The sequence below is a fragment of the Pelodiscus sinensis genome, chromosome 24, assembly GCF_049634645.1.
Source record: "Pelodiscus sinensis isolate JC-2024 chromosome 24, ASM4963464v1, whole genome shotgun sequence".
In the NCBI taxonomy this organism is placed as follows: domain Eukaryota; kingdom Metazoa; phylum Chordata; order Testudines; family Trionychidae; genus Pelodiscus; species Pelodiscus sinensis.
In genome coordinates this window covers 7,767,947-7,790,230 of record NC_134734.1, presented here as the reverse complement: position 1 = coordinate 7,790,230, position 22,284 = coordinate 7,767,947, and the positions used below count along the sequence as shown (strand labels likewise).

Here is a 22,284-nt window from a genome sequence, read left to right as displayed (position 1 = left end):
TCAGGAGGCTGGGCTCTAAACTGCACTCTCCTTGGACCTGAAGTGGTTCTGTGTCTGTACTGCTTCTCGGTGGGGGCAGGGACCTCAGCTCGGGGTCTTGGCTGGGGGAGACCAGCGGAGCTGGCCCAGCAGGACCGGGCAGTGAGGAGCCCCAGAGAGCAGGAAGATGAGTGTTAGTGGCCGTGTCAGCACTCTGGGAGGAGTCGTCTGTGACCTCACCCTGTCACACTCCCCTCCCCAACAGCCAAATTGGTTGAAATGGGCAAAGCACCTTCTAACAGTTGAATATCCAGCAGGCCTGAGCAACCTGCTTGAAGTGTATTTACATAACCACACCCAGGATTCCTCTCCCATTCCAGCTGGCTGTAATGGAAGCATTGATTCAGATCCTGTTTACATTAGTAATCGAGATCTGTCTGTTTTCACTTGCAATCACTTAAATTCTACTTTTATCCTTAATGAAAACACTTTTGTTTATTATTAAGCCCAGTGTTACTAATTATTACCAGGGGGAACAACCACTGCACAGCTCTTGCTTTCATTCATAAAGGGGGCTGAACTTATGAGCTTTTACACAGGCTATGGTGGATGTGTTTGGGGCTTGGGTCCCTTTTGGGGGGTTAGTTTCCTGGTTGCTGAGCCCTTACAGCTAAGCTCTCCTGGAGCTGACTAATTCAGTTGTTACCTGCACAAATTTCTTTATCCCTTCCACACTGTAGGGACACACACCTTTACCCAGTTCCTAGGGCTCAAGGTGCAACCCTCTTAATTTACATACCCACCCTTACCCAATTCCTAGGGCTCAGGGCACATCTTCCTGGGGGTTGGCAGGATCTTAGCCACTGAAAGAGCCTTACACAGTAATATCCTTATCCTCTATTTATTGACAATTCTCCAACAAGCAGAATACACATGGTAAGCACAGTGTTATGCTCACCAGTCCTGGTACAGGCAGACTTCCCCTTTTGGCCAGGCAATATCAGTCTCTCTGGTCTTAGGCTGGGTCTTGGAAGTGAGTTCTTCTTCCAGGTCTTCCCCCTTCTTCTTGGTGTTCCTGGTCTTCCAGTCTTTTGCTTCTTTCCACTTTTGTCGACAAAATCCTGTAGTCTAGTGTGAGGGGGTGCACTCACCACTGTAACCCTCCTGCCGTCTGTCTTCAGGAATTGGCTCCTTCGGCGGGTAGGGTGCCTTCTCTGGGGTGATGTCTCCCCTCTTTACTCCCGGCTGCGGCATCCTCTTCACCACACTGCCCTCCGGCAGTACCCAAGTCTGTCTCTGAGCCCCCCTTCCGGGGGTTGATGTTCCTCCAGCAGGCCTTCTTTCAAGCCCTGCAGTCTGGGGATTTGCTGGCCAGAGCTCCTCTAGCCCTGCCTGGCCTCCCCCCAGCCCTGCCCTAGCTTCAGGGAGCCTCAGCAGCCAGGTTCTCACTCCCTCTCGCACAGCAGCAGCCCATTCTCTATTATAGCGCCCAGCTGGGCCCTAATGGGCTAGTACAGCCTCAGCTGGGCTAAATTCCCCAGCCCTGGTTCAGGCCGGGGTCTGCCCTTAAAGGGCCAGTGCAGGGCGAGCGCCCTGTCACATCTAGACACACCCACAGTGTCTGTGCTACTCTGCAGGGGGAAATAACCCCAGCTCTGTGCCTTGTCTGGGAGAGATCAGAGGATCTGGCTCAGCACAACAGGGTGGTAGGGACCCCCAGGGAGCAGAAAGGTGGGTGTCCGTGACATGATCAGCAGACCAGGGGACAACGCCAAGGGGACCTCTCTGATTTAACTCATCTCACTGCGGGCCTGGACTGCAGAGTGGGGGGGGAATCGGGTTGCCAGTGCTGGCGCTAGACTGGCTGGAGCCAGAGGCTACAGGATAGGGATCTACCCAAGAACATGAGGACCCCAAATCTGACCTCTCAGATCTGCTTCTGCTTGGTCAGGGGATGCTTGAGTCACAAGACTGAGATCTTAGCACCCCTTTTGCCAGCTCGCAGCTCACCATCTCTGCTATGAAACTGCCCTATGAGTCCTGTTCCAATCTGTAGGGTTATTGATCTTTGACTATTTGGCTTTGCTTTTTAAATAAGTCATTTAGTTAGGATTAAATGTAAGGGGCTGCTGTATTTGGGGTGATCTTAAATATTCAGGGACCCACAGGGTGTGTGCCCGATTCCTGGTGACTGGTGGAAATTTCTCTCTCATGAGCTGGATTTTCAGTGAGCCCCACCGCATTCGACTTGACTGCCAGGTGAGTCAGCAGCCGGTTGCTTTGAGAGAGAGTGGTTTTGTGGGTCATCAGGCAGCAGTTTTGCAGCTGGCTTAGCAAATCTAATGATTGGAGCAACCACTGGCTTGGGGGAGCATCTTCCGCCTTCTTTGCTGTTTGATTGACTGATGTCACCCCCACCCCATCCCCAGCTAGGCGATCACATTCCTACCTGGCTTGTTTCTCTGACCTTCCTGGTGCAATCCTAGGATGCCAGGTTCATTCACTGACACAGGCACTGCCATTGCCCTCCCCCATGCCAAAGCCCTGCCGTTGCCCCAAAAGGGGAGACGCTCACCTGGACAGTTACGGGTGGTGCCTGCAGAAGGTGGGCACGGGAAGGAGCTGAGGGGCATGAGAAGGCCAGGAGGACAGGGACCCAGCCTGGGGGGTGAACCACAGGGTTAGTGAGCTAGAACCTGGAGCCGTGGGTGAGCCGAAGTTCCCCTGGCAGCTGCTGTGGGTATGGCGCCAGCGAGGCTGTACTGAGGATTCCTGCCCAGACTGGTTTGGGAGAAGAGACTCCCCCAAGCCCCGCTCCTGGAAGGGGAAAACAGAATAGAGACGGAGCCAGAGGCTAAGTCCCCCAGGGCCTGTCATGGCTTTTTCCCCACTCTGGCATAATAAATGCAGAATTGGGGGCTCGCAAAAGTACCCCAAAACCTTATCTTTCCAGGCTTTGGTGTAAAGCTTTTCCCCAACATCTGAAAACCCTAGATTTTGGGATAAAAATCCACTGCCACTACCCAAGTAATAATAAAGAAACCAAGGAGAGACTACTTGGGAAATCTCAATCCCAAAAGTAAATCCAGGAAACAAAAATGAACCAATACCAGGTTAATAAAAAGAAAAGAGAAAGAACTTTTATTATCACCACACTATTCCTGTCGCAAGCATAATGACTAGATGGAAAAGTCACAAATTAATATACTCATGGGGGGATTCCACCATGGGCCAAAACTTAGTTACAAAGTAAGAGGAAAACCCATTTTAAATGCACAGACATCAGATTCCCATTCCCAAGCCATAAAACCTGATGGATTTATCTAAACTTTACCCTACTTACAGATAGTGAAGAGGCTTTTCTTGGAGGGAGACATAGTGTCTGTCCCCCTCAGTAGCTGGAGAGACACTGCTCAGGGACAAAGGAGGGAAAAACCAAAATTCCTTTGTCCCAATTTGAAATTCCTACCTACATTCCTATTGGTCGACTCTACCTGGCTTAGGTATAGTTAACCCCTTAGTCCCCAGGCTGCTGGCCATGCCTCATGATTAGGGCTTGCCGAACCGCGGCGAGCCCCACTCGCCAGCCACGCTGTCCGGCGATCTGCGCATGCACAGATCGCCTGAACCCGGCTCTTCCAGGTTACAATCTACTCGCCACGGGCGAGTAGATTGTAGTATTTATCGGCCCTGCTCATGATCACGATCATGATACGCCCCCCAAATCACAGATGGTGCTGGACAGCTCCTGGCCACGCTAGCTGTGATTTCTTCCTGGAGTTCTGAGATAAAACATAATAAATAAGTATGTGCACACCTTACTAGACTGTAGAATACTTGAAAAGTAAACAAAACCCTTCCACATCTGTGGAGTACCATGACAGAAATACCGAGAGTGTCCTAAGTAAATGAGTCAGGAAATGCCTCTTTAACCAATCAACTCTCCATTTCAAAATCAAATTTAGAATAGCGTGGGGTCTTGATCCAAAGCTCAATTGACCAGGTTCTGTGCCTCCTGCTGAATACACCAATGTCATACACGAGGCCAGGTCTTGGCACTGCTGAGGGTGTCAGCTCAGGGCGAATTGCTTAAAACCAGGGCTACTTACTGCCCTCAACTGGGGTCCTTTCCTAAGGTACCCTGCCAGTCAGGGCCGTCCTTAGGATTTATGGTGCCCTAGGCGGGATTATTAAACCGGTGCCCCTATGTCTGACTTGCTCTTGGCAACACAAACAAGCTTACAGCATTGGTGCCCCAGAATTACTGGTGCCCTAGGCCACTGCCCATTCTGCCATGGCTAAGGACGGCCCTGATGATAAGGGGTAAATTGCACTTCGTTATTCACTTTTTCCACAGGTTTGATGATTTTAAAGACCTTTATTGTATCCCTCCATATATATTTTCCAAGCTGAGAAGTTCCAGCCTTTTTAATCTCTTCTCATAGTGAAGCTGTTCCATACTTCTCATGAAGCAGTGGAGAACTTTTTTTGGGTTGGGAGCCACTAACCCACAGAGATATTGGCTGTGTCTAGACTGGCAAAGTTTTTCCACAAAATCATCTGTTTTTGCGGAAAAACTTGTCAGCTGTCTACACTGGCCGCTTGAATTTCCGCAAAAGCACTGATGATCTCATGTAAGATTGTCAGTGCTTTTGCAGAAATACTATGCTGCTCCTGTTCGGGCAAAAGTCTTTCCAAAAAACTTTTGCACAGAAGGGCCAGTGCAGACAGCAGAGATTTGTTTTTCGCAAAAAAGCCCCAATCGCGAAAATGGCGATCGGGGCTTTTTTGCAGAAATGCGCGTCTAGATTGGCCACGGATGCTTTTCCGCAATAAGTGCTTCTGCGGAAAAGCATCCTGCCAATCTAGATGCACTTTTCCAAAAATGCTTTTAACGGAAAACTTTTCCGTTAAAAGCATTTCCGGAAAATCATGCCAGTGTAGACGTAGCCGTCAGTTGAAGACCACCCACAAGTGAGAAAAAAAAACGCCCCCCCCCACAGCTTCAACTGATGCCTCACCCACAGCAAAAGCCTCTGGGGCTTGCCCAGCTATGGCTGCTCCTTCTTCCCGTTTCTCGGCTCCCCACTTTGAGAAGGGGTTCTGGGACTTGCCCAACTCTGGCCACTCCTTGCAGCAAAGACAATGAGGCAGTCTTCCCAAGGGATTTCCCCTCCCCCGCTTCCCTTAGGTCCCACATGCCTTCTTAACTGTTAAGGAGGCGTTGCTGGCAGCCTGGGCTGGGCTGCAAGATGCTTCTTGCTGCAGCCACCCTAAGCAAGGAAGGCTATGTCTGAATTCACGGCTTCTTGCACAAGAACAGTCATTCTTTCGCAGAGCATCCACACTGCCCGCCTGCTCTTGCGCAAGAAAATGTACAGTAAGACATGGTAAGAGAGAGCTTCTTGCGCAAGAGCTATGCTCTTTTCTAACAGATGTAAGCTCTCTTGCGCAGGGGCTCTTGCACAAGAGGGCAGGGTGGACGCATGGAAGGGATTTCTTGTGCAAGAGAGTGTCCACTCTGCCAAGGATGCTCTTGCGCAAAAGCACATCTCCCACATGGCAGTGTGGACGTGTTCTTACACTTGCTCAAGAAGCCACCAGTGTAGACATAGCCTAAGAGTTTCCTCCCATGAGCAGGATGAATTTTGTGTTGTGTACCAGTCCTGAGTTCATGTGGCTTGTCTGGATGTGCCACTGTGGCACCCAAGTTATTAATAAATATTTTATAAACCTCTACCTTTTCTCTCTGCTGCCATGTCTCCTCCCCTTGCTCCATCAGCTCCCCTGGTGCCTGCTGCCCCCCAACCCCTCAGCCCTCCTGCCCCCGTCCACCAGCCCTTCTCTCCCCCCTGTGCCCACTCCTCCAGTAGCCCCACTCTGATCATGTGAGCTACCCCTTCTCATCTCCTCTTCCAATATCTCCCTCTACACACCTGCCCTGCCTCTCTCCTCTGATCCTGGTCCCTCCCCTGCAGATATCTGTCCTTCTGCTTCACCCCCAGAATCCCCTGGCACCTGCACCTTCCCTTAGCCCTGCATCCTCCTGGTGCCTCCCCCTTCCCTTACTGCTCCTGGCCCCTTTTTCCCTGATGCCCACCCCCTCACCACCTTCTGCCCCCGTTCCCCTCATGCCCCTCTGTGCCCTCTGTGACGGCGCGTTGGGGGTTCCCCGTCTCCTGCACCCCGAAATGGCACAAACAGACTGCACCAGCCAGTGGAATTGAGGGTGGTTTATTGCTCCTCCAGCACAGCGCAGCACAGATGTAATCTGGTTACAGGAACTGGGGCTAAGAGGCCTCAGTGCCCCCCCTTGAGATAGGGGAGTCCCAGCCCTCCTCCCCAGTTCCTTATTCCCTGCCTTCCAGCCAGGAACTAACTAACCCTCTACCAGCCCTGCCCCCCAGCCAGGGCAGCATTCCACCTTCCTTTGTTCCTCTCCATGGGGGGTGTCTGGCCACTGGTTCAACAAGTTTGGCCTTACCTTTGCCTAGTGAGGCTTTCCCTGCTGGGTCTTGCTCCAGACAGCAGAGGTCACCACAGCCCAGCAAGTACCCCCACTACGTCACACCCTCACACATGACTTGCTCAATCCCCACCTTTCTCATGCCCACCCCTTCTTTCAAGCCTTCTCCCAGCACCTCCCTCTATAGCCCCCAATGCCCTTACCCTCTCCTCTCCCAGCATCACCCTTTTCCCCCTCCCACTGACACCTCCCCTCCTGCCCTTTTCCTCATTGTCTGCACTTGGCCCCCTGGCATTTGTCTCTCCTCCTCCCTGTCCCTTGGTGCCTTCCCCTTTCTTCCCCCTCCACACAAGCCTGTTCCTCTCCCACCCTTCCCCTATTCCCCCCCCCTCCACACAAGCCCCTTCCCCTATTTCCCCCTCCGCACAAGCCCCTTCCTTTCCCTCCCCTTCCCCTATTTTCCCCTCCACACAAGCCCCTTCCTCTCCCACCCCCTCCCCTACCTTCTGCCTTCCACTTTGCGGGGCCGGAGTCTGTACTTGGGTCCCGGACTCCGAATCTGGAGCTAGGCCAAGTGGCGCAACGCGGTGCTGAGCAGTTTTAAAGTCCCGGGGCCGTGACATCACGTCATGTCTGGGCGTCCTCCCCGCTCACCTGGGAACGCCGCGCATGGCAGCAGCAGCAGCATGCACCAGCAAGGGGGAGCCGCACTGAGAGCCGCACATGGCAGGGACAGTCCGGGGCTGAGGGGGACGCTCTGGGGCCGGGGTGGGAGAACGCATCGGGGGGGATGGCGGGGGGGGGGGGGGAGGGACCGCTCCAGCCACGGGGAGAGACCCAGCTCCAAATACTGCTGGAGTAGGGCCCCCACCACCTCTGGTGCTTACCGTCCGTCCTGGCAGAGTGGTGTCCCAGCAATAGTGGTGCCCTACACAGCTGCGTACTCTGCATGTGCCTAAGGATGGCCCTACTGCCAGTTACACCGAGCATTTCAGCTGCTACCCTGGCCAGCAGGAAGCCTCACCAGCAAAACCCCTTAGACACCCCAGCATCTCTGTGCCACCATCAGATCCAGGCCTCATGCACAGGTGAGAGGTTATAAAACCCACACTCACCAACTCCAAACGGATCCACCTGGTCCCAAGGACTCAGCCACAGTTCCAGGCCAATTTTCACTTTAGATCTTACCCACAAGAGCATGCTGGTCCAATCCCTTAGAATCCAAACCCTAAAGATAAATGACTAAAAGAAAGAAAAGTTGAGAGTAAGATTGTTAATGAGAACACCTGTCATACATCAGTCACCGAGTGCTTGATGCAGGCTGGCTAGTACAAACTGCTCGCTTAACAGTGTCAGCCTCAGAGGGCCCTTTGATGTTCCTTGTGTCTTCCAACTGGAACTGATCACATGCAGCAGTCCCATGCCAGCTGGATTGCAGTCTTCCAGCTGCATTCCTCAGATTTGTATGGGCCACTCTGAGAGTCATTGCCATGAGGCATTGCTACTCAGCACAGCCATTTACTGAAGAAGCAGTAGGCAGTCCACGCCCACTTAGTCCTCCAGACAGAAAAATGTTAACATACAAGAACGAAGTCCATTCCATAACTTCATATACAAAAATCACACAAGTACACAAGTATCATTCATAGAATCAGCAGAGTAAAAGCTTTTATTAGACACCTTACATGGGCCTGTGCGCGAGGCCTGGATCCGATGATGGCACAGGGATGCTGCACAACATTTGGACCCAACACCCATTAGTGAAATTTAATATGTTAAAAATATTAAACATTTATGAACATTAAATGTATCCATGCCAGCTTTGGCAATGGTCTGAAATCCAATTAACACTGGGACAATGAATGTACCCATAGCATCTTGGCTTTTAGCCATGAAAACAAAATGTTGCCATGCCTCAGTTTCCCTTTTCCACACAGCACACCAATTTTGGAATGTCCCTTCTCAAGTGAGAAGTTCCAACAGAAGTTACAAATATTAACAGTGAAATATCAGTATCACAAGGCTTTTGAACATACAGGCTGTGTCTACACTGGCATGAATTTCCGGAACTGCTTAAAACGGAATACTATTCCGTTTTCAGTTTTTCCAGAAAAGGAGCATCTACATCGGCAGGCTGCTTTTCCGGAAAAGTCCTTTTTCCGGAAAAGCGTCTGTGGCCAATGTAGACACGCTTTTCCGGAAAAGAGCCCCGATCGCCATTTTCGCAATCGGGGCTTTTTTCCGGAAAAGACTACTGGGCTGTCTACACTGGCCCTTTTCCAGAACAGTGTTCCGGAATAAGGACTTATGTCCGAGTGGGAGCAGAATAGTTTTTCCGGAATAGCGGCTGATTTTGTACAGTACTCTGCTTACTGTACTCTGCTCTCATCCCCAGGTAGGTGGGAGCCTGAACTCCTGAGTTCTCCCCTTGGCTCTGGGAGCAGAGAGGGGGCCAGTGGGTTATGGCTGGGAGTCAGCTGGAGCTGGGGAAAGCGATGGTGTCATTTGGTGCCCAGTCTGCTCAGGACATCCCTCAGGATTGGGAACACAAAACTCCAGAGCTGATGGGAGTGGCAGCTATGATGGTGACATTGGCAGCAATCTCCGAATTCCCCCAGCTCCACTCAAAGTCTCTCCCACTTGGGCCCCGTTTCTGACACCCCCATTTTGGGTCCTTGCTTTCCTCTCTCTCTCGTTCCTTGTTCACCAGCCAGGATCTTCACATGGCCCCTGAGTTTTAGGGGAGTCCTTTAAGATCTCTTTCAGGATGGTTCTCATCAGCGGTTCCAGGTCCTCGAGAGGCCTTATGAATGTTCCCGGCTGTTTGACAGCTGGGCTCCCAGCTCTGGTGAATTTCTCAGCCCTAGTGTTGCACTGACCCGGGAGTAGGGGTAGTACGTCCAAGGCTTACTCCAAATGGACGCCGAGTGTCCGGTATTTTTTGGGTGACCATATGGCAACCCTAGCCAGGAGAGGGAGCTCAGCTCCCATGTGCTGCAGCTGGCGCTGGGCAAGCTCCCCTTTGGCCTGGCTGATAGAGGATGAGGGGCCTAGGAGATGGGAAACGGCTCCCGGGATCCCTAGGGCAAAGTGGGGGATTCGTGGGTTTGAGGGGTTACCTGCAGGGGCACTCAGGCTACGTCTACACTGCAGTGCTGTTTCAGGATCCCGGAGTATCCCAAAGTAGCTATCCCACGTCTGCACAGAAATCCCGTTATCTCAGGCTGGCTATTCCAACGTCCCTGTAACCCTCCTTCTACAGGGAGTGAGGGACGTGTCGGAAAAGCGCTCTATTCAAATCTGGCGCTGTGTAGACGAAATAGCGTCGAAATGAGAGACCCAATTTGCCCAGCTCAAACTCCATAGCTTATTTCGGCCTGCGGTGCAGTGTAGACGCACCCTCAGTGTCCCCGGCTATTACTGGTTTAACGAGAGGACGGCGAGGGAGTTTGTTGTTCCAGGGACCAGCACAGAACTGGAGCCCCCAATGACTGGTGACTAGGAGACCCAGCTGGGATGGCACGGTCGAGTCTGGCCAGTGGGAGGTCAATGGGCTGAGGGGAGAGGACCCCGGGGACCTGCCCAGCTGGTCCCAGCTGAGGTGGGGGACAAAGAACAGAGGAGAGGGGAGGCAGAGAAGACGGGGATCTAGGCAACCCTGGTTACCTGGGCAGAAGACAGAGGCCGGGGAGGGGCTGCTGGGGAGGGATATGAGGGCTGGGCTGGGAGGAGGGGGCTGCTGGCCTGGGCAGGGGGAGCAGGCAGAGCCCACCTGGCTGCAGGGGAGACTCAGACGTGCTGGGCTGAGGGGGGCCAGGCCTGCAGGCCTGAGAGTTCCTGTGCTGGGTTCAGTGCTCAATGAACCCTCCTGTGTGCCGCTGGCGGAGAGTCGCTCCAGTCTGAGAACAGGGCTGCACTGGCCCCCCTGCGAGTGGAGGCCCCGGGGGCCCAGAGCGAGTGGACTCCCTGAGGGGCCCAGGGCAGAGCCATGCACCCAGGGGGCTCAGAGGGGTCCCAGGAGGGGGAGGGGCTTAACTCCTGAGAGAGAGTGGCCCCCCAAGAAGGGGCTGCTGCACTGCAGTGGTTCCACTCAGGGGCCTACAGGCCAAGTGTGGGCACAGCCTGGGAGTCTGTGACAGATGGATTCAGTGGGGCAGGAGGCTGGTGGGGGCCGGGTTCCAGACAAGAGGGATGGTTTCCAGCCAGGGGGATGTGGGGCAGGGATTCTGGGGAAATTGTGGATCATTTCCCTACACTCCCCCAAAAATCCACCTCCCTGCCAATGTCAACATCTTGCATCCAGAGTGATGGGCTCCCCAGCTATGGGGCTGCTGCTGGCTGGTTACAAACCAGGTGAATGCTGGGAACTGAAATGTTGTGTCCTTATTGCAGGAGCAAAGGGCAGAAGAACAGAGCGCAGCCTGGCCTGAGGGAGGGGCCCCTGCCAATGGACGGCAGGGCTGGCTCACGCCAGAGCCCAGCGCAGGCAGGGGAACAGGACTGGGTTTCACTTGATGGTCTCTGGGGCAATGTGACCTGCCCCCACCACTGCTGTTTAAAGGCCGATCCGATCCGGCTCCATAGAGGGCCTGGTGCGCACACTGCTGCCAGGCCAGGGCTCTGAGCTGCTGTGGAGCTGGCAGCCCAGTCTCAGGGCTGTGGCCAGAGCCGTGGGACAGTTCAGAGCGATTTGGAGAACCTTGCAGCAGCTGCTCAACTGGGCTAAGGACGGGACCCAAGTCAGTTCGGGGGATTACCGGGGCCAGGTGCAGGGCAGCAGCAGAAGTCTGATTGCAGCAGTTTGAGCTCGAGCGACCTGGCAGCTTGCTCTGCTCCACCCTGCCCCCCTCTGCCAGTCCACCGTGCTCCCCTCTCTGCCGCTGGCCGCCCCCCGCTCTCTGTGCTCCCCTCTCTGCCGCTGGCCGCCCCCCGCTCTCTGTGCTCCCCTCTCTGCCGCTGGCCGCCCCCCGCTCTCTGTGCTCCCCTCTCTGCCGCTGGCCGCCCCCCGCTCTCTGTGCTCCCCTCTCTGCCACTGGCCGCCCCCCGCTCTCTGTGCTCCCCTCTCTGCCGCTGGCCGCCCCCCGTTCTCTGTGCTCCCCTCTCTGCCGCTGTCCGCCCCCCGCTCTCTGTGCTCCCCTCTCTGCCGCTGGCCACCCCCTGTTCTCTGTGCTCCCCTCTCTGCCGCTGGCCGCCCCCCGCTCTCTGTGCTCCCCTCTCTGCCGCTGGCCACCCCCTGTTCTCTGTGCTCCCCTCTCTGCCGCTGGCCGACCCCCGCTCTCTGTGCTCCCCTCTCTGCCACTGGCCGCCCCCCGCTCTCTGTGCTCCCCTCTCTGCCGCTGGCCGCCCCCCGCTCTCTGTGCTCCCCTCTCTGCCGCTGGCCGCCCCCCGCTCTCTGTGCTCCCCTCTCTGCCGCTGGCCGCCCCCCTGTTCTCTGTGCTCCCCTCTCTGCTGCTGGCCGCCCCCCTGTTCTCTGTGCTCCCCTCTCTGCCGCTGGCCGCCCCCTGTTCTCTGTGCTCCCCTCTCTGCCGCTGGCCACCCCCTGTTCTCTGTGCTCCCCTCTCTGCCGCTGGCCGACCCCTGTTCTCTGTGCTCCCCTCTCTGCCGCTGGCCGCCCCCTGTTCTCTGTGCTCCCCTCTCTGCCACTGGCCGACCCCCGCTCTCTGTGCTCCCCTCTCTGCCGCTGGCCGCCCCCTGTTCTCTGTGCTCCCCTCTCTGCCACTGGCCGCCCCCTGTTCTCTGTGCTCCCCTCTCTGCCGCTGGCCACCCCCTGTTCTCTGTGCTCCCCTCTCTGCCGCTGGCCGCCCCCCGCTCTCTGTGCTCCCCTCTCTGCCGCTGGCCACCCCCTGTTCTCTGTGCTCCCCTCTCTGCCGCTGGCCGACCCCCGCTCTCTGTGCTCCCCTCTCTGCCACTGGCCGCCCCCCGCTCTCTGTGCTCCCCTCTCTGCCGCTGGCCGCCCCCCGCTCTCTGTGCTCCCCTCTCTGCCGCTGGCCGCCCCCCGCTCTCTGTGCTCCCCTCTCTGCCGCTGGCCGCCCCCCTGTTCTCTGTGCTCCCCTCTCTGCCGCTGGCCGACCCCCTGTTCTCTGTGCTCCCCTCTCTGCCGCTGGCCGCCCCCTGTTCTCTGTGCTCCCCTCTCTGCCACTGGCCGACCCCCGCTCTCTGTGCTCCCCTCTCTGCCGCTGGCCGCCCCCTGTTCTCTGTGCTCCCCTCTCTGCCACTGGCCGCCCCCTGTTCTCTGTGCTCCCCTCTCTGCCGCTGGCCGCCCCCTGTTCTCTGTGCTCCCCTCTCTGCCACTGGCCGACCCCTGTTCTCTGTGCTCCCCTCTCTGCTGCTGGCCGCCCCCTGTTCTCTGTGCTCCCCTCTCTGCCGCTGGCCGCCCCCTGTTCTCTGTGCTCCCCTCTCTGCCGCTGGCCGACCCCCGCTCTCTGTGCTCCCCTCTCTGCCGCTGGCCGCCCCCCTGTTCTCTGTGCTCCCCTCTCTGCTGCTGGCCGCCCCCCGCTCTCTGTGCTCCCCTCTCTGCCACTCGCCGCCCCCTGTTCTCTGTGCTCCCCTCTCTGCCGCTGGCCGACCCCTGTTCTCTGTGCTCCCCTCTCTGCCGCTGGCCGCCCCCCTGTTCTCTGTGCTCCCCTCTCTGCCGCTGGCCGACCCCTGTTCTCTGTGCTCCCTTCTCTGCCGCTGGCCGCCCCCTGTTCTCTGTGCTCCCCTCTCTGCCACTCGCCGCCCCCTGTTCTCTGTGCTCCCCTCTCTGCTGCTGGCCGCCCCCTGTTCTCTGTGCTCCCCTCTCTGCCACTCGCCGCCCCCTGTTCTCTGTGCTCCCCTCTCTGCCGCTGGCCGCCCCCCTGTTCTCTGTGCTCCCCTCTCTGCCGCTGGCCGACCCCTGTTCTCTGTGCTCCCCTCTCTGCCACTGGCCGACCCCCGCTCTCTGTGCTCCCCTCTCTGCCGCTGGCCGACCCCCGCTCTCTGTGCTCCCCTCTCTGCCACTGGCCGCCCCCGCTCTCTGTGCTCCCCTCTCTGCCGCTGGCCGACCCCTGTTCTCTGTGCTCCCCTCTCTGCCGCTGGCCGCCCCCCTGTTCTCTGTGCTCCCCTCTCTGCCGCTGGCCGCCCCTGCTCTCTGTGCTCCCCTCTCTGCCGCTGGCCGCCCCTGCTCTCTGTGCTCCCCTCTCTGCCGCTGGCCGACCCCTGTTCTCTGTGCTCCCCTCTCTGCCGCTGGCCGACCCCTGTTCTCTGTGCTCCCTTCTCTGCCACTGGCCGACCCCTGTTCTCTGTGCTCCCCTCTCTGCCGCTGGCCGACCCCTGTTCTCTGTGCTCCCTTCTCTGCCGCTGGCCGACCCCTGTTCTCTATGCTCCCCTCTCTGCTGGTGGCCGACCCCTGTTCTCTGTGCTCCCCTCTCTGCCGCTGGCCGACCCCTGTTCTCTGTGCTCCCCTCTCTGCCACTGGCCGACCCCCGCTCTCTGTGCTCCCCTCTCTGCCGCTGGCCGACCCCTGTTCTCTGTGCTCCCCTCTCTGCCGCTGGCCGACCCCCGCTCTCTGTGCTCCCCTCTCTGCCGCTGGCCGCCCCCTGTTCTCTGTGCTCCCTTCTCTGCCGCTGGCCGCCCCCTGTTCTCTGTGCTCCCCTCTCTGCCGCTGGCCGACCCCCGCTCTCTGTGCTCCCCTCTCTGCCGCTGGCCGACCCCTGTTCTCTGTGCTCCCCTCTCTGCCGCTGGCCGCCCCCTGTTCTCTGTGCTCCCCTCTCTGCCGCTGGCCGACCCCCGCTCTCTGTGCTCCCCTCTCTGCCGCTGGCCGCCCCCTGTTCTCTGTGCTCCCCTCTCTGCCGCTGGCCGACCCCCGCTCTCTGTGCTCCCCTCTCTGCCGCTGGCCGCCCCCTGTTCTCTGTGCTCCCCTCTCTGCTGCTGGCCAACCCCCGCTCTCTGTGCTCCCCTCTCTGCCACTGGCCGCCCCCCTGTTCTCTGTGCTCCCCTCTCTGCCGCTGGCCGCCCCCTGTTCTCTGTGCTCCCCTCTCTGCTGCTGGCCGACCCCCGCTCTCTGTGCTCCCCTCTCTGCCGCTGGCCGCCCCCCGCTCTCTGTGCTCCCTTCTCTGCCGCTGGCCGCCCCCCGCTCACAGCGCTCCCCTCTCTGCTGCTGGCCGACCCCCGCTCTCTGTGCTCCCCTCTCTGCCGCTGGCCGACCCCCGCTCTCTGTGCTCCCCTCTCTGCCGCTGGCCGACCCCCGCTCTCTGTGCTCCCCTCTCTGCCGCTGGCCGACCCCTGTTCTCTGTGCTCCCCTCTCTGCCACTGGCCGCCCCCCGCTCTCTGTGCTCCCCTCTCTGCCGCTGGCCGCCCCCTGTTCTCTGTGCTCCCCTCTCTGCCACTGGCCGACCCCTGTTCTCTGTGCTCCCCTCTCTGCAGCTGGCCGACCCCCGCTCTCTGTGCTCCCCTCTCTGCCACTGGCCGACCCCTGTTCTCTGTGCTCCCCTCTCTGCAGCTGGCCGACCCCCGCTCTGTGTGCTCCCCTCTCTGCCGCTGGCCGCCCCCTGTTCTCTGTGCTCCCCTCTCTGCCACTGGCCGACCCCCGCTCTCTGTGCTCCCCTCTCTGCCACTGGCCGACCCCCTGTTCTCTGTGCTCCCCTCTCTCCAGCTGGCCGACCCCCGCTCTCTGTGCGCCCCTCTCTGCCGCTGGCCGCCCCCCGCTCACAGCGCTCCCCTCTCTGCTGCTGGCCAACCCCCGCTCTCTGTGCTCCCCTCTCTGCCGCTGGCCGACCCCTGTTCTCTGTGCTCCCCTCTCTGCTGCTGGCCGACCCCCGCTCTCTGTGCTCCCCTCTCTGCCGCTGGCCGACCCCCGCTCTCTGTGCTCCCCTCTCTGCCACTGGCCGCCCCCGCTCTCTGTGCTCCCCTCTCTGCCGCTGGCCGACCCCTGTTCTCTGTGCTCCCCTCTCTGCCGCTGGCCGCCCCTGCTCTCTGTGCTCCCCTCTCTGCCGCTGGCCGACCCCCGTTCTCTGTGCTCCCCTCTCTGCTGGTGGCCGACCCCCGCTCTCTGTGCTCCCCTCTCTGCCACTGGCCGACCCCTGTTCTCTGTGCTCCCCTCTCTGCCACTGGCCGACCCCTGTTCTCTGTGCTCCCCTCTCTGCCACTGGCCGACCCCCGCTCTCTGTGCTCCCCTCTCTGCCGCTGGCCAACCCCCGCTCTCTGTGCTCCCCTCTCTGCCTCTGGCCGACCCCCGCTCTCTGTGCTCCCCTCTCTGCCACTGGCCGACCCCCTGTTCTCTGTGCTCCCCTCTCTGCAGCTGGCCGACCTCCGCTCTCTGTGCGCCCCTCTCTGCCGCTGGCCGCCCCCCGCTCACAGCGCTCCCCTCTCTGCTGCTGGCCGCCCCCCGCTCTCTGTGCTCCCCTCTCTGCCGCTGGCCGACCCCTGTTCTCTGTGCTCCCCTCTCTGCCGCTGGCCGACCCCTGTTCTCTGTGCTCCCCTCTCTGCTGCTGGCCGACCCCCGCTCTCTGTGCTCCCCTCTCTGCCGCTGGCCGACCCCTGTTCTCTGTGCTCCCCTCTCTGCCGCTGGCCGACCCCTGTTCTCTGTGCTCCCCTCTCTGCTGCTGGCCGACCCCCGCTCTCTGTGCTCCCCTCTCTGCCGCTGGCCGACCCCCGCTCTCTGTGCTCCCCTCTCTGCCGCTGGCCGACCCCCGCTCTCTGTGCTCCCCTCTCTGCCGCTGGCCGACCCCCGCTCTCTGTGCTCCCCTCTCTGCCGCTGGCCGACCCCCTGTTCTCTGTGCTCCCCTCTCTGCCGCTGGCCGACCCCCGCTCTCTGTGCTCCCCTCTCTGCCGCTGGCCGCCCCCTGTTCTCTGTGCTCCCCTCTCTGCCGCTGGCCGCTCCCTGTTCTCTGTGCTCCCCTCTCTGCCGCTGGCCGCCCCCTGTTCTCTGTGCTCCCCTCTCTGCCGCTGGCCGCCCCCTGTTCTCTGTGCTCCCCTCTCTGCCGCTGGCCGCCCCCTGTTCTCTGTGCTCCCCTCTCTGCCGCTGGCCGCCCCCTGTTCTCTGTGCTCCCCTCTCTGCCACTGGCCGCCCCCCGCTCTCTGTGCTCTCCTCTCTGCCACTGGCCGACCCCCTATTCTCTGTGCTCCCCTCTCTGCCGCTGGCCGACCCCCGCTCTCTGTGCGCCCCTCTCTGCCACTGGCCGACCCCCGCTCTCTGTGCTCCCCTCTCTGCCGCTGGCCGACCCCCGCTCTCTGTGCTCCCCTCTCTGCCGCTGGCCGCCCCCCGCTCACAGCGCTCCCCTCTCTGCTGCTGGCCAACCCCCGCTCTCTGTGCTCCCCTCTCTGCCGCTGGCCGACCCCCGCTCTCTGTGCTCCCCTCTCTGCCGCTGGCTGACCCCTGTTCTCTGTGCTCCCCTCTCTGCCGCTGGCCGCCCCCCTGTTCTCTGTGCTCCCCTCTCTGCCGCTGGCCGACCCCCTGTTCTCTGTGCTCCCCTCTCTGCCACTGGCCGACCCCCTGTTCTCTGTGCTCCCCTCTCTGCCGCTGGCTGACCCCCGCTCTCTGTGCTCCCCTCTCTGCCGCTGGCTGACCCCCGCTCTCTGTGCTCCCCTCTCTGCCACTGGCTGACCCCCGCTCTCTGTGCTCCCCTCTCTGCCGCTGGCCGACCCCCGCTCTCTGTGCTCCCCTCTCTGCCGCTGGCCGACCCCTGTTCTCTGTGCTCCCCTCTCTGCCGCTGGCCGACCCCTGTTCTCTGTGCTCCCCTCTCTGCCGCTGGCCGACCCCCGCTCTCTGTGCTCCCCTCTCTGCCACTGGCCGACCCCCGCTCTCTGTGCTCCCCTCTCTGCCGCTGGCCGACCCCCGCTCTCTGTGCTCCCCTCTCTGCCGCTGGCCGACCCCCGCTCTCTGTGCTCCCCTCTCTGCCACTGGCCGACCCCCGCTCTCTGTGCTCCCCTCTCTGCCACTGGCCGACCCCCGCTCTCTGTGCTCCCCTCTCTGCCACTGGCCGCCCCCTGTTCTCTGTGCTCCCCTCTCTGCCACTGGCCGACCCCCGCTCTCTGTGCTCCCCTCTCTGCCACTGGCCGACCCCCGCTCTCTGTGCTCCCCTCTCTGCCACTGGCCGACCCCCGCTCTCTGTGCTCCCCTCTCTGCCACTGGCCGCCCCCTGTTCTCTGTGCTCCCCTCTCTGCCACTGGCCGACCCCCGCTCTCTGTGCTCCCCTCTCTGCCACTGGCCGACCCCCGCTCTCTGTGCTCTCCTCTCTGCCACTGGCCGCCCCCTGTTCTCTGTGCTCCCCTCTCTGCCACTGGCCGACCCCCGCTCTCTGTGCTCCCCTCTCTGCCACTGGCCGACCCCCGCTCTCTGTGCTCCCCTCTCTGCCACTGGCCGACCCCCGCTCTCTGTGCTCCCCTCTCTGCCGCTGGCCGACCCCCGCTCTCTGTGCTCCCCTCTCTGCCACTGGCCGACCCCCGCTCTCTGTGCTCCCCTCTCTGCCACTGGCCGACCCCTGTTCTCTGTGCTCCCCTCTCTGCTGCTGGCCGCCCCCTGTTCTCTGTGCTCCCCTCTCTGCCGCTGGCCGACCCCCGCTCTCTGTGCTCCCCTCTCTGCCGCTGGCCGACCCCCGCTCTCTGTGCTCCCCTCTCTGCCACTGGCCGACCCCCGCTCTCTGTGCTCCCCTCTCTGCCGCTGGCCGATCCCCGCTCGCTGCGCTCCCCTCTCTGCCACTGGCTGAACCCTGCTTCTGCCCAGTAAACCCCTGTCACAAGTTGCTTGGGGGAGGAGGCAGGGCAGGGGTAGAGTTTGCAGAAGGGGACTCCCTGATCCCTGCATATGGGGTCCTGGGTGGGGTCCCCCAGACTCCATAGTCCCCTAGATTAGACTTTGCAATGTGGGTTCCCTACAGGGAATTAGAGAGACTGACTTGCAGAGGCCACAGTGCAGGTGGCAGCATGTGATGGTGCAGGCCACCAACAACAGAGCGGGGGGTGATCAGTAGCACAATGAACAGCGGCTGGGGCGAGTGGTGAGTGGCTCGGGAAATAGCAAGGTGCCTCCCCCTCCCCCTCTCCTGAGAGCTCCTCTGGTCTCCGAGTCTGCACTGAGGAAGGACAAGGGTGCCTGGCCGGGGGCAAAGTGAGAGGCACGTGAAGGGAACATTTCCTTCTTGGACTGTATTTTAGGGACTTTCTCCTGGAAACGTTACAGAAATGCGTGTTTCCTGGCAGGAGAGGGTTTTGTAAATGCTTTGTTTGCCAGGGTTGTTATCTCCAGTGGTCAATACCTGGGGGAGTTTCTGTATTCATTTCTACATACGCGCGTACAGACTGGGCCACATCAAAGGTCCATCTCGCCCAGTCTCCTGTCTTCCAACAGTGGCCAGTGCCAGGTGCCCCAGAGGGAAAGAACAGACCAGGCATCCAACCCATCACCCGTTCCTGGGTTCTGACAAACAGGGGCTGGGACACCATCCCTCCCAGCCTGCCTAACGGCCATTGAGGGACCTACCCTCCAGGAATGTGTCTAGTGCGTCTTTGAGCCTGTTAAAGTTCTGATCGTCACAACATTCTGTGGCAAGGAGTTCCACAGGTGGGCTGTGCATTGCGCAGAGAATTGCTTCCTTTGGTTTGTTTTAAACCTGCTGCTTACTCTTTTCATTGGGTGACCCTAGTTCTTGTGTTATGAGAAGGAGTAAATAACTCTTCTTCAGTCACTTTCTTCATACCAACCATGATTTCATAGAGCTCTATCATATTCCCCAGGCATTTTTTTTCTGCACTGAAAAGTCCCAGTCTTATTAATCTCTCCTCCTGATTCAGTTTAGTAGCCCTTCTCTGTTCTTTTCCAATGCCAGTCTAAGGGGCAGGGAGAGAGGGGACCAGAAAACATACAACATTCAAGGTGTGGGCATGCCATGGCTTTATATAGCAGCTTTATGGTATTTTCTGTCTTATTCTCTATCTCTTTGCTGATGATCCCCCATGTCCTGTTAGCTTTTTTGGCTGCCATTGCACTTTGAGCAGATGCTTGTAGAGAACTCCACAGTGACAGCAAAATCTCTCTCTTGAGTGGGGACAGATAATCTAGCCCGAGTGTTTGATGCGTCTAGCTGGGGTTCTGTGTTCCAGTGCGCATTGCTCACACAGCCCAGCTTCCCTCGCTCACACCCCTCCTTTGCCCTGATAGCCTGAGGCCGCCCCCATAAAGTCAACACCCCCAATTTCAATTCCCAAGGAAAACACTGCAGGGGAGGATGGGCTGATGGTGGAGATGGGGCAGGTGTCCCAGGGCACAGGTGACCTTTCACCTGCTGGGTTTCCCCCACAGCTGCTTGACAGTACCTGGGTTGGAGCTGTGGGGGCCCAGATCAGCAATGTAGAGTTAGACATGGGGACCCCATTCACTGTGGTGGGAGGAGCCAAGAGCTAGGGGTCAGGGCAGCTGGGCAAAGCAAAGCAGGGAGCTGCTCTCTCATGCTTGTTTGCCTCCAATCTCACCCCCTTTCCATGGCCACCTTTTAGTTTCAGATGTACAAGTGGCCCTGACTCTCCTGGTCCCCACCTACTCTAATCCACCAAAGCTGGGGCGAGAGCCCCAAGAGTCCTGGCTCCCAGCCCCCTGCTCTAACACAGTGTTTCTCAACCGGTGGTACGAGTACCCTTAGGGGTACTCGAGATACATCTGGGGGGTACATCAACACAACTGAAATTTGGAGAAAACTGAATTTTTGTTTTAAGTTTTACAGCACTTTATTGTTTTTGTACTTTTTACACCCTAAAATTTCATCACCCACCCAGCTACAATTAAATTGTTTAAAAAAATGTGTTGCAATGGTAGAAAAAAATTGTGCACCTGAAAACTGTAGGTACTGGGGATACTTATAATTTTTTTAAAAAAGGGTACTTTATAAAAAAAAAAAAAGGTTGAGAAACACTGCTCTAACACACCAGCCTCGTCCCTTCCCTGCTGTCTGTGCTAACCAGCTCTGACCTACACCAGGTTCCCAATGGCTCAGACCCAACCTCTCTATGTCACCGCTAGCTGGGAGTCCAGGCTGGCTGTGGAGGGGTGACAGGGCCTGTCAGGACATTCACGGTCTGGTCCAGGTGGCCCCACTGCAGGGAGCTCATGATGAGGAAAGGGAACTGAAGGCTCTGAGGTCAGACCCAGGGAGGTTTTTACCCTGGATAGTGAGTCCTGCAAGGAGTCCCACCACCCCGGAGTCTAGGCTGGCTTCATACAGAGCAGCTCATGCCTGGTGGGTTGCCCCATCAGCTGCCATGTCCCTGGAAGATGCAACACAGCTGAGGAGCCTGGCCAGCAAAGGAGAATAACATAAGAACAGCCAGGCTGGGTCAGACCAAAGGTCCATCAACTCAGTGTCCTGTCTGCCCACAGTGGCATGTGCCAGGTGCCCAGAGGAATGGACAGACCAGGGACTCCTCCAGTGATCCCTCCCGTCGCCCATGCCCAGCTCCTGGCAAACAGAGGCTGGGACACCATCCCCTCCCAGCCTGGCTAATAGCCACTGACGGACCTGTCCCCGCGCAGCCGGGCTAATAGCCACTGACCGACCTGTCCCCTCCCAGCCTGGCTAATAGCCACTGACGGACCTGTCCCCGCGCAGCTGGGCTAATAGCCACTGACCGACCTGTCCCCGCCCAGCCTGGCTAATAGCCACTGACGGACCTGTCCCCGCGCAGCTGGGCTAATAGCCACTGACCGACCTGTCCCCGCCCAGCCTGGCTAATAGCCACTGACCGACCTGTCCCCGCGCAGCCGGGCTAATAGCCACTGACCGACCTGTCCCCGCCCAGCCTGGCTAATAGCCACTGACCGACCTGTCCCCGCGCAGCCTGGCTAATAGCCACTGACGGACCTGTCCCCGCGCAGCCGGGCTAATAGCCACTGACCGACCTGTCCCCGCCCAGCCGGGCTAATAGCCAAGGATGGACCTGTCCCCGCCCAGCCTAGCTAATAGCCACTGACGGACCTGTCCCCTCCCAGCCTGGCTAATAGCCACTGACGGACCTGTCCCCGCGCAGCCGGGCTAATAGCCACTGACCGACCTGTCCCCGCCCAGCCTGGCTAATAGCCACTGACGGACCTGTCCCCTCCCAGCCTGGCTAATAGCCACTGACGGACCTGTCCCCGCGCAGCCGGGCTAATAGCCACTGACCGACCTGTCCCCGCCCAGCCTGGCTAATAGCCACTGACCGACCTGTCCCTGCCCAGCCTGGCTAATAGCCACTGACGGACCTGTCCCTGCCCAGCCTGGCTAATAGCCACTGACGGACCTGTCCCCGCCCAGCCTGGCTAATAGCCACTGACCGACCTGTCCCCGCCCAGCCGGGCTAATAGCCACTGACGGACCTGTCCCCGCCCAGCCTGGCTAATAGCCACTGACGGACCTGTCCCCGCGCAGCCGGGCTAATAGCCACTGACCGACCTGTCCCCGCCCAGCCGGGCTAATAGCCACTGAGGGACCTGTCCCCGCCCAGCCTGGCTAATAGCCACTGACCGACCTGTCCCCGCGCAGCCTGGCTAATAGCCACTGACGGACCTGTCCCCGCGCAGCCTGGCTAATAGCCACTGACGGACCTGTCCCCGCCCAGCCTGGCTAATAGCCACTGACGGACCTGTCCCTGCCCAGCCTGGCTAATAGCCACTGACGGACCTGTCCCCGCGCAGCCGGGCTAATAGCCACTGACCGACCTGTCCCTGCCCAGCCTGGGTAATAGCCACTGACCGACCTGTCCCCGCCCAGCCGGGCTAATAGCCACTGAGGGACCTGTCCCCGCCCAGCCTGGCTAATAGCCACTGACCGACCTGTCCCCGCGCAGCCTGGCTAATAGCCACTGACGGACCTGTCCCCGCCCAGCCTGGCTAATAGCCACTGACCGACCTGTCC

The 22,284-nt window shown here is 59.4% G+C and overlaps 1 long non-coding RNA gene across 2 annotated transcripts; it reads right to left on the bottom strand.

The window, feature by feature from the left end:
* Positions 1-972: 972 nt before the first annotated feature.
* LOC142819633 (uncharacterized) lies at positions 973-3,424 on the bottom strand. 2 transcript variants are annotated; one of them, XR_012897496.1, is made up of 3 exons: positions 3,323-3,424; positions 2,555-2,640; positions 973-1,107 (listed from the first exon to the last, which is right to left on the bottom strand). It is a non-coding gene; the product is annotated as an uncharacterized LOC142819633 (long non-coding RNA). The 2 variants fall into 2 exon arrangements; XR_012897495.1 differs by lacking the exon at positions 973-1,107 and adding an exon at positions 1,581-1,645.
* Between the last annotated feature and the right edge of the window lie 18,860 nt (positions 3,425-22,284).